This window comes from Triturus cristatus, chromosome 4_1, assembly GCF_964204655.1.
Source record: "Triturus cristatus chromosome 4_1, aTriCri1.1, whole genome shotgun sequence".
Lineage (NCBI taxonomy): Eukaryota > Metazoa > Chordata > Amphibia > Caudata > Salamandridae > Triturus > Triturus cristatus.
Genome location: NC_140585.1, coordinates 236,607,762 through 236,619,592, shown reverse-complemented (window position 1 = coordinate 236,619,592; position 11,831 = coordinate 236,607,762). Strand labels below are relative to the sequence as shown.

The window sequence follows — 11,831 nt, the reverse complement described above, 5'->3', positions numbered from 1 at the left end:
ACCTCCACTGGTCATTTTCTATCAAGAAAAATAAATGGAGGCAGTTAAACAGAAAAAATAGTACCCAAGTGGAAGCAGATAAGTCTTAGGGCTGATCTCCAGAGCCCACAAAGTACATACACATATAAGTATATACTAAAGTATATACAAGAGGTCTTGAATGTTCGACCTAAAAAATGGATGGGAATGGGTGGGATAGGAATGCAGCCATACAGTAGCATAGCCAGCGTGTCATGGGCCCTAGTGAAAGGATATAGGCCCCCTTGCCGCTGTGTAACCTATGAAATGCAGCAATAATCAGGGTTCAATGGGCCTCTCAGGCCACGGAGCCCCCAGGCTCTGCTGCACCTGCTGCACCAATGGATGCTAATCCCCTGCAGCCAGATTGGAGTAGCAATGGCTGAGATTAATTTAGCAATTCTACACATCATGTTTGTGTGCTGACTGCACAAATATAGTAAATGTGAGTTTGTGGGTGGAGGAACGTGCATATATTTTTGTACGCTACCTGACTCTGCATGCCTGGACGTTTCCTGTGTATAGGTTATTGCATGTTCTCAAGTGTGTGTATTTTGGTCTGCCTGCGAGTTTCATTATGGCTGTTAGTTCACTCCTGATAGGGCTATGATAAATGCTTAATGTGAGCCAGTGGTTTCTGGTGCTCAGCACCAGCACTGAATTATTAACACCAGCACTTATGACAGCCTGCCACATGGTGGTGCTGTTTGTCTAATTTAGAGATCAGCACAACAAATATTTATTAATTCAATATACTTTACAAATGCCTAATGCCTGCCGCCCAAGCCATTCTTATAGCGTTGGGGGCCTGGAATAGTTTAAAATGTCACATTTCTAGGTGTATGATGGTCAGTAGTTGTGTTGGTACTGTCATTGGCAGCACTGGTAGGGCCAATGGGTGGGGCAAACTGCAGTGGCCTACTGACAAGGGCCCTGGCACTTATTTATTTACAAATTAAGCACTGGTAACATTATTGCAAAGAGGTAAATTAGTACAATGTGTGCTATCGAAGGAAAGACTGCAGCTCCCAGAATGCACTGATCTGCTAAGTAACAGTCCTTGGCTGGATCGTTGTGTCCTGTGCCCATGGAGTGACCTGGAACCTTTTGTGAATGGAATTGCTTCTTGGCACAGCTGCTTTTTGTGTGTAAGGGAGGTTTGCACCGTTTGCCTCAGTGCAAGTTGACCTGTGCTCTGTGTGAATAAACTGCATGGCATGTCTGGCCCTGTCCTGCCTCTTTCTAGGCTGCATCTGCAACACACGAACAGCCTTCAGTGCCTCCAGCCAGGATAACCGTGTATGTCGAAAATGCAATGCGCGGTGGCGCACGAGCGCCACGTGGCTTCCAAGTTACCGGCAGTGTTGCCACATCAGCTGTGAACAGTTCACCCGGTCCTGGGTTTTTTCGAGTACTTCTATACAGGGCCAGCTTTAGCTCTGGTGATGCCAAGAGCGACAATCTTTGTTGACGCCCCCCCCCCCCCAAAAAAAACATCCTTCCCGAATTCCCGCTCCACCTATTGCCCCCCGTCTCTCCCTAGCCCCTCCCTCACATGCACTTCTTTTGTTTTATAGCACTTTACATGCACATCTTTGACAGCTCATAGGTCACTGTGCTGTTTTAGGGTTGTAACTTATGAACTGCAACTAAGAAAGGGATCTCTGTGACAAAAACCATAACCTATTGAGTGATTCACATAAAATACACTTCCTTGATTTGCGTGGTGCATGTTCTTAGCAGCAGGCACATTAACCCTCCGCGCTGCTTTGTGATGAGTTAAAACTGTTAATAAGAAAATCTCTCTCTCTCCAGCAGGAACATTAATTGCCAGAGTTGTGACATTTTTATGGTTGCCGGAAATCTGCAAATACCCAAGGAACCCTGGTGTTTGTTTTATTTGTGTTTTAACTCCTGTTATTTCTAAACACGAATCCTCCCAACCTCCCGCTCTTACACACGTGCCATGACGGTACAACTGCGGGTACCAGCGCGTGGGGTAAATACAGGGCTGTGTGCAGACTTCACGCCTGGCACGGGGTGGCCCGGGGCCTCTGCTGCCGCCGGGCAAGCTGTGGGACGCACCGCGAGGCCCCAGAGGCAGGTGGGTGCCCTGGCCGGACTCCCAGGCCGGTGACACCGAGCGCTGCCCGCCTACACTGTGTCGCTGAATTATGCATCTGATGCCTGCTGCTCCTCCAGTCTTAGCGCGGCTCCGAGGAGGGGCTTGGCTGACTGCGCCGCGCGGCCCGGGCCAATCGGCGCGCACGGATGCAGGGGAAGGTAGCGCCGAAGGAGGCAGGCAGCATCCCCCAGCCTGCCGTGGATGTGCTGCAGGGGGAAGGGAGCTGGGAGGAGACAGCCGGATCGGTCCGAGCCCGGAGACCAGGCAGGTAGGACAGTGGGACGGGGCACTTTGTTATTCTGTGAATTATTGTAGGTGTCCCAGGTGGCGAGGCTTCAGGGCGCTTCTTCTGTTGCTGGAGGACAGGTCCCTGAGGGTGTGGGCATTATGTGCGCCAAGCGATACCCTGTCTGTCTGTTCTCTTTACTGGAGCGCTGCAGCCAACTGTGTGAGTACAGCCCCACGCTGTGCGCATAGGCCATAGTTCCCTGGTGGCCAAAATGCTATGTATGACAGCTGCCCCAGCTTTGGCGTTGTATCCACAGCACTGTGCATGCTGGGATTTTTGAGCCCATGCGTATAGTGTTAGATGCGAAACTACCTGTCCCATAATGCAAAGGTCTGCCAGCTTCAAAGCAAGGATAGCAGAAGTGTGTTTTCGTGATATAAATCGTCTTGACAGGGAAACTGGGAGATTTATAGACTGAGCAATGTATCTGAAAAAGCGCCAGGCCTAGAAGAGAGTGGGTGTCCGTCGGGGGGCCTGCTCCAGCTTGTCATCCTTAGAAGTCGATACACTATTTAGGCCAGGGGTGTGATTCCAAACAGACTGGGTGGTCTGTGGCAGAGCCTGTCAAAAGCCAGATGCGACTGATTCAGTAGTTCATCCTATCGAGGTTGATGAAAGCCGTAATGTCGATTGGCCACTAATCGAATTGAGAGATAGTCCACCCCGGCAGGGCGTCAAGATTAGTATTCCTGTAGTCGAATAAAGTGTTGGGCGCGCCCGACATGCGGCTGACTCTCCCTCAGCCCCCAGCCTTTCAGAATTAACGCCTGTAGGCAAATCATATGTCGGCCCTTTAATAGCCTGTCGTGTCTCATCACTGTTCCTCGTGTTCACTTAAGGAATAGGGAAGATGTTAAGTTTCAGAATTTCTACTTAAATAACTGTGTTAGAATATGTATTTGATCGCATTGTGTGATCTTGGGCAAATCACTGTAGCTTATTGTCCCTGGGGTGGAAAATCATGCAATGTGTGGTAGACAAACAATGAATTCATTCACTTGTTACGGATTATGAAATGTTTGTGCTGACAGCCAGTAGCTCCACCCTGGCCAGTTCTCATCGCGGCATGCTGGGCACTGCAAGTTACCGAAATTACAAGTACTCACACTACTTCAAGTATACAGCATTGGCAAAGTCTTGACGAACAAACCAGGGAAGCGACTTAATTCCTAATGTTTGTCATAGAAATGTATGAATGTAGAACGTTTACAAATATCTTAGCTACTTGTAAAGTGCCTATTCAACGCAAGGACCGTTTCAAAGCGCTGCAAATGTCATCAGCCTTGGGGTTGCGAGGTCCGAAGCATGAACCGGGACTCGAGCCTTTGATCTGCAGGCCCCACACATAGCTCTGCCCGGGGGTGCAATAAGGCACCTCGAGTTCTATTGTTAATGAAAAATAAACGTTGATAAAGGCTTGTTAGCAGATGGGGCTGCACGACGGCTTCTGTCCTGAGCTTTCATGCAGCAACCTGTTGCATTCTGGGAGTTGCAGTCTTGGCCCATTTCAATTAAACAAATGGGACCAAGATACCAGTTTAAAGTGGTTCACAGAAAATGCACAGGGCTGGAATAGAACATCCATTTGTCATAAAGGCAGCTCGTACCTCTAAAATCTGGAAACCTTGCATGCGGATATGATATGTTAAATGCATTTGAATAGCACATCCCCCCTTTCAGAATCCGCGTGCCCTGCACGGCTCCGGCTCTCCCGTTCACTGACGTGAAGGCTGTTGTGTGTAGAGATGTGTCCGTCAGATAGGGCAGCTCGTTGGGGGCTGACCGGTGGGTGCACTGCTGGTGATGGGTTATAGTGGTACCCGGGTAGACCCTGGCATGGCGATGCTTGCGGCATTCTTTTTTGTAAACACGGGCTTGCCGGAAGGTGGCAGGGCAGTGCTAAATTCCGCACCACCTCGAGCGCAGGAGTACACGCGCGAGCAGGCGACTTGGTCCTAATCACTAGTCCTGTACACTTTATCTATTCAATCACATAAGCGCTTTGAAACAACCGCCAGCCACTTAAAGCGCTGTAAACATAAAGGTTGCATACATGTTTTCCTCGAATTGAGAAGTGTAGCAAATCTATAACTAAAAGAGTATTTTTTTTTCCTTGTTATTATTTAAGATTGATGTGTTTTGTAATAAATTAGGATTTGGACATTGTTTGAAACCGCACAGATGTGGAGAGGTCACTACATCATTTGCCAACTATAAACAAAGACACCAGGTATCGGTGTCGTCCCGTTTTCTTTTCCAGATTGCAGTAGCGCCGGTTCAATTGAGGTGAAAAGGCTTCCTCCCTCTCCCCTCCCCCCGCCTTCGCCTCTACCCCCTTCACCCTGGGCCGTCGGACCTCTTGCCAGGGCCGGTTTTCGGTTCCCAGTCTGGCCCTGGTGTGTGGTGTGTAATGTGAAGCTTTAGTATCCGCCCAACGACGGGAGAAAGTATGAATTACAAAGGCTGAGGAGGGGGGCAGGGGAGCGGGTGGGGTTGGAGCGGGATGCGACGGTTGCATCTCCGTACCCTCCATGTGACGGGAGGAGCCGGTTGAGGATGAGCTGTGGACAGGATGACTGGGGGCGTATTAACACAAATTTAGAGGGGTTTGAGACCTGAAGGGGAGGCTCAAGCCCGCTTCCGGTGTGTGTGCGCCTGCAGATATTAATGGCATCCGCTCCGCCCCTTTTCGCAGTCCTTCTTCTCTTTCATTGCCCTTAGTATACTGGCCCTGCATAACCTCACCCGATCTGGAGAAACCTTCAGGTGTCTAGTTAATTCATAACATAACGCATACATCATAACATAAGACATTATAACACATCAATCATAACAAAACACAAACGTCAACAATAAATACTTAAAACACTACATATAACAAGAATATTGAAAAACGGCAAACAACAAAGACAACATAGCACTTAAAATCAAACAAGATAACAGAAACAATCTAAGAAAACATAAACCATGTAACATAACAGAAAATAGACAATAACATAAAATGACAGCAGGATGAGTACAGAAAGAGGAAAAGTGTTGAGAAGGGTGAAATGTGTTAATTACTCACCGATAATTCAATCACTCTGAGTCCAGTTATAACTAAATGGCTAAAACGAGGAAAATTAGAGTTACTTAATTACCAGTAAGTAATTAGAACATTGCCTCTTCGCCCACTTCCTCGTTCCACCAATTTCGTAATGAAAACTATCCAGGCGAGGAGGAGCCTAGCGCGCAACCAAGATGGCCGCGTAGGTGCGAGGCTCCCGAGGACCTCCGCGACCTCCTGAATTAATCCTGGCGATATCCTGTCCTTGTTGAGGGGACTGTGTCGGTGAACCCGAGCTGAGGCGCCACCCGTTTTCTGGGCTCGAATCGGACCCCGAACACCGGTGGGAGCATCGATTGAAGGTTGCGGCCTTCTCCTCGCCGGCCCCCCGGATTGGAGTAGTGGGGCGATCCGGGGACGAAGTGAATAACAGCGGCGAGCGGGGCTGGGCGACTCGCGTACCCCGCACTTTCACTTTCGCTTTTGCGCCCTCCTTGCCTCAGGCGGGGTCGGGCTGCGGAGCGGGGTGCGGTGGTGTTGCCTCGTCCAGGTGCCCGGCTGACCCGCCGGCGGTGGGTTGACCCGCGGCCCGGTGGTCGCCCCCGCCCCCCCCCCCCTGACACCCGTGATTTGGTGTGGCGGCCCGTTCGGAGATCTTGGCACGACGGTGGAAGGGCCAGCATGTCCACCAAACAAGATGGCGACCGGGCGAAGATGAAGACAACCCGCCGTGGCACGGCGCACCAGGCCAATAGTATGGATCGCTACACGCTCCAGAAGGGTTCTCCGGAGACATCGCGGTCATCCCTGGTGGGCCCGACGGAGGCGCCTGCCCAACCGGTGGATCTGACCCTCCGGGACGTCATGGGCACCATCGCAGAGATGAAGGCCTCAGTGGACCAGCGTTTCGATACCTTGGCGCAAAAAATTGACTCGGTCCTGGTGGATGTGGGCCTTGTGAGGGCAGACTTGTCAAAAACGAACGACCGAGTTGACTCCCTGGCCCACACCACAACGAGCCTCACTACGGACGTGGTGGCCCTCCAGAAGGAGGTGCGCCGGCTTGGCCAGGCGAGCGCCCTGATGGACCGGCGACTGGAGGATTCCGAGGGTCGGGCCCGGAGGAACAATGTTCGCATTATTGGTGTGCCGGAGGGCCGAGAGGCGGAGGTGGCAGATCTCTTTGTGGAAGAACTGATCCTGACCCATCTCCAGCCCCGGGGGCTGAGTAAGCTTTTTGCGGTGGAGCGTGCCCACCGGGTCCCTGGGGGCCGCCCTAAGACCGGTGCACCGCCGCGGCCTATTATTGCCCGGATTTTTAATTTCCGGGACAGAGACGCCATCCTCCAGACCTCCAGGCAACAGGGACCGGTCAGGCTGGATAACATGGATGTACACTTCTACCCAGACTTTACTCCGGCGGTCCAGAAGCAGCGACAGAGCTTTCTTGGTATTAAACGTCGCCTAAGGGACCTAAACCTCAAGTACTCAATGCTCTTTCCGGCTAAGCTGAGGGTGGAGGTGGATGGCCGTACGCACTTCTTCGACCGGCCCGAGGTGGCTGGGGACTGGTTAGATACTTTGCCTGGAGATCGGGGTGGGGGGGGCGCGGCTGGCGGGGAGGGCCCGCCGGATCAGAATTGAGGGGTGACTGTATAGGCCTTGCTCTGGATATTGTTCCTTTACCATATATTGCTTTCGTATGTTCCCCTCCCATGGAGGTCGGGTGGGGTCTGCTGGGGGCTTCCCTCCTCCTCGGGGGGACTAGTTAGTACTTAGCTATGGGGCGACAGGCACACTGCACTTTGGGGGGGCTATCTGGGCTCATGCAGGGGTGCAGGGAGGGGGGAGTTCTGTTGGGACCGGGGGGTGGGGGGGGTGTGTTGTTTGTTAGCACCGCAAGGCAAACCCGCAACTGTTTTGTTGTTTTTAAGATGCTCGGTGGGGGGCGACCGATTGTTTTTACGTATGATGGGGGGTAGGGATTTGATTGTGTTGTCATGGAATGTTAACGGCCTGGGGGATAGGATTAAGCGTGGTGTGGTCCTGCAGTATTTAAAACGTATTTCTCCAGATGTTGTCTTCCTGCAGGAGACACACCTTATAGGTAACACCTTTCATGCAATGAATCGGCGGGGATATCGTTTGGCGGCCCACTCCGGCTTCACTTCGGGCTCGCGGGGGGTGGGTATTATGGTCAAGAACTCGCTCCCGTTGGAGATTGACGAGGTGCGCCATGATGAGAGGGGACGCTACACAGTTCTGGTGGGGCGAATGGAGGGTAGAGTGTTTATCTTTATATCAGTGTACGTCCCGCCTGGGTTACAAGCCACTACATTTGCGGACCTGGGGCGCCTCCTTCTGGACCTTCCGGGTGGCCTATTGGTGGTTGGAGGGGACTTTAACGCGGTTGCCTCTGGGTCTATGGATCGCCATCCCCCTAGGGACCTCCCCCGGGCACAGGCGTGGCTGCCCGGCCTTTTAGACACGCTGGGCCTGGTGGATTGCTGGCGCTTAAAGCATCCCGTATTGCAACAGTACACCTTCCACTCGGGGGCCCATGGTAGCCTCTCGCGGCTTGATTACATCCTTGTCCCGGCGGCCCAGGCAGGGAGGGTGGGGGAGGTGCGCCATTTGGCACGGGGTATCTCAGACCACTCCCCATTGTTGTTGCATTTCGATGTCTTCCCGAGGGGGGATGGCAGGGTGGCCCCGATCAATGCATGGTATTTGCGCGACCCCACCATTCGTGCCGACTTGATCAAATCCTTACAGCGCTATTTCGATGAGAATGTGGGGTCGGTCCCGTCTGCCATCTCCCTGTGGGAGGCTTTCAAGGTGGTTCTTAGAGGGGAGGCCCTCTCCTTTATTTCCAATGCCCGGCGGCGCGAGCGGGAGGAGGTGACCCGGGTTGAGGCCGAGATTGCAGAACTGGAGGGTGACCTGGGGAGCGGGGTAACAGACGCCAAGTTGCATGCTTTGCACTTAAAGCAGGCGGCCTATCGGGCCCTCGTCGCGGAGGCGGCCAGGGGCCTCAGTAGAGAGCAGCAGGGGCGATTGTATGATGTGGGTGACAAGGCTGGCAAATTGATTGCGTGGTTGGACAAGAGGGAAAGAGCGAGCCGCGTGGTGCCTCTGATTGAGAGCGTGGATGGTGTGTGCGTCACTGAGCCGGAAGCCATTGTCTCCTGCTTCGCGGATTATTTCCGCGAAGTCTACTCCCCGGTTTCTCCCTGCTCGGAGGAAGATTCCCATGCCTTGCTTCGGGACATCGCACTGCCCTCCCTTACGGTGGAGGACAGGGATTCGCTGGATGCCCCGCCCACCTCGGACGAAATTGCCTCGGCTATTCGCTCGGTTGCATCCGGCAAGGCCATGGGCCCCAATGGTATTCCCATTGAGCTATACAAGCTACGCCCGGATGTGTTGGCGCCCCACCTGCGCGCGATGTTCCTTGCGGCCCACTCGCAGGGCTCCCTCCCGCCGGACCAGCGTCTGGCTACAATTGTGGTGATCCATAAGGAGGGGAAGCCCCGTGAGCGGGTCACATCCTATAGGCCGATTTCGCTTCTGAACGCGGAGCCCAAAATCCTCGCCAAGGTGTTGGCCAACCGGTTGGTTGGCGTGGTGGGCGATTTGGTCCACCAAGACCAATCGGGCTTTATACCACACCGCAACACGGCGCTTAATCTGCGGCGCTTACACGGGGTGCTCGCGCGTGTCCCATTTGTGCGGGAGCCGGCCATCCTGGCGTCCTTGGACGCCACCATGGCGTTTGATACGCTCGAATGGCCATATATCTGGGCGATGCTGGCGAAGTTTGGGTTCGGCCCGGGTTTCGTCAGCTGGGTCAAATTGCTATATTCGGGCCCGTTGGCGCAGGTGGTGGTGAATGGGCGAGTATCTGCCCCATTCGCGCTGGGGCGGGGCACGCGACAGGGTTGTCCCCTGTCGCCTCTCCTGTTCGCCCTGGCCATGGAGCCCCTGGCGGAGTGGTTGCGGTGGCACCCTTCTATCCGTGGCCTCCGCTGGACCCCCGAGCATGAGGACCGCGTGTCCCTCTATGCTGACGATATCCTTCTGTATCTCGCCTCCCCGCGCAAGTCACTGATCGTCCTGGTTGATGTTTTGCGCTCCTTCGGTCGCAACTCAGGCCTGGTCATCAACTGGGCGAAATCCTGTGTCTATGTGCTTTCCGGGGAGGTCCCGGTCTTGCCACGGGATTGTCCGATCCAGATTGCCTCCCAGGGTTTCCGGTACCTGGGTATATATATCACTCTTGACCCGGAGGCCCGCTATGAGCAGAACTTGTTGCCCCCCCTCCAGCGTCTGAGGGAGGACGTGGTGCGCTGGCGGCGTCTGCCGCTCTCGCCGCTCGGCCGAGCGGCCTTATTTAAAATGATGTCCCTGCCGCGCTTCCTCTACGCCCTCCAGAATACCATGGACCTGGTCCCGGCACGCTATTTTCGCGAGGTGGAGGGCCTCCAGCGGCGTCTGTTCTGGGACGGGAGGCCGCGTATTGCTCTGGCTAAATTGACGCTCCCGTGGTACGATGGAGGGGTCGCCCTCCCGGACATCAAACGGTATTACTGGGCCTCCCAACTAGCTGCAATTAATCATGGCCTTTACGGGCCCGCCTTGAACCCGGCATTTGAGATGGACAGGACGCTTCTGCCCGGTGGCGATTATAATCGCGCGCTATACTCTGGCGCGCCCGACTCCCGTTTGACGGGACCGACGCGTGTCATGGTGCGTGTCTGGCACGCGGCTAATGCAGCTATGGGGTGGAAGGACCGTTTGACCCGAGCGTCTCCGCTGTATGCATCTGAGAGGTTGGGCTCCCTGTGGACGTCGAAGGGCTTCGAGAAGTGGGACACGATCGGAATCAGCACGGTGGGAGATCTCTGGACGAGGGGGGGATTCAAAACTTTTGAGACGCTGCAGGCGGAGTTTCAGCTGCAGGGCAGTGAGTACTTTCGGTACCTACAGGTCCGCCATGCGCTGGGCTCCGTCTTCCCGGATGTTGCATCCATTCCGGAGTCTTCCCCCCTGGAGGACAGAGTGCTAGATGGCCATGTCCCGGACAGCACGATCTCCCTCATATACAAAAAATTGATTAACGATAGATCGTGTCTGCTGACTAGTCTCCGCGAGGCTTGGGTTGCCGACGGGCTGGAGCTGGACGACGAGGATTGGATCTCCGCGGTGGCCTCTCCGAAAGAGGTGGCCATCCCGGCTCGCCTTCGTTTCGTCCAGCTCAAGATCCTTCACCGGGTCTACGTGACGGGGCCAAGGCTTTTACGTATGGGTTTTGCTGGTGATGGAATGTGTAAGCGTGGCTGTGGTGCGTTGGCGACTTTCATGCATATACTGTGGGAGTGCCCGAGGGTGGAGCGATTCTGGCGTGGTGTGCATGAGGTTCTACGAATGGTTACGCGTGTCGCGCTGCTGCCTGAAGCGAGGAGATGCTTGCTGAACGTCTGGGAACCAAATGACTACTCGGTCCCGCAGGCGCGGTGGGTGACTCTGGGATACATGATAGCCAAGCGTGATATTGCCCAATTGTGGGGATCCCAGAGGCCCCCTGCGGTGTCGGCCTGGAAAGAGCATATGGATTGGTGTATGTTTCGTGAAAAGGTGGTGTATGTGGCGAGGGGTAAGCCTGGGGCGTGGATGAAACTCTGGGGCCCCTGGAACGCCTACCGCGGGGGTATTTGTGAGCCGCCGCTGCTACCGGCGGCCTCGCCGGCTCCGTCTCCCTAGATGGCGCCCCTCCCTTGGCCGCGGGCGCGCGGTCCCCCAGTCCCGGATCTACTCCCGTCCCCCTCTTCAGAATTTTGCTGCTGGTTTGGATCCCCCACTTATGGAGCACGTGTTGTCACTTTGGATTGAGGGTTGCCTTGCGGTTGTGGTTTGTTTACGTTGTTTTGCGTTAAGAAAATGGAACCGTACTGTGGGCATGGAGCTGTGAGGCCTGCACCATTGATCACTCCTGTCTTCCTACTGTGCACCGCTGAGAAAGTTTTTTGCTGTATGTCTGTAATATGCTTTTGATGCTCTAGCGGCCGGCCGTGTGGTTGTAGGCCCATACCTGTAACTTCTATAAACTGCAATAAACGGTTTCAAAAAAAAAAAAAAAAAAAAAAGAAAACTATCCAGGCCAAATCAGTGAGATGGGCTATAAAACACCTACAACCTGGCATCAGGGCACAGAGACACCCTGCCAATGTAATAAGAATGCCCAACACAGCAGAGAAAGGAAAACATAAAAAGGACTCTGTTTTGCACCACTTCAACCAGAACAAAAAAAGCTGTGTAAAGTCCAATGCCAGACTCGCCCTGCACACATTATG

The 11,831-nt window shown here is 53.9% G+C and overlaps 1 protein-coding gene across 1 annotated transcript in view; it reads left to right on the top strand.

The window, feature by feature from the left end:
- Positions 1–2,282: 2,282 nt before the first annotated feature.
- SYN3 (synapsin III) overlaps positions 2,283–11,831 on the top strand; it is a 1,380,627-nt gene continuing 1,371,078 nt past the window's right edge. The window contains exon 1 of the mRNA XM_085651961.1: positions 2,283–2,411. The gene's annotated coding sequence lies outside the window, so the exon portion shown is untranslated. The remainder of the gene's footprint in view (positions 2,412–11,831) is intronic.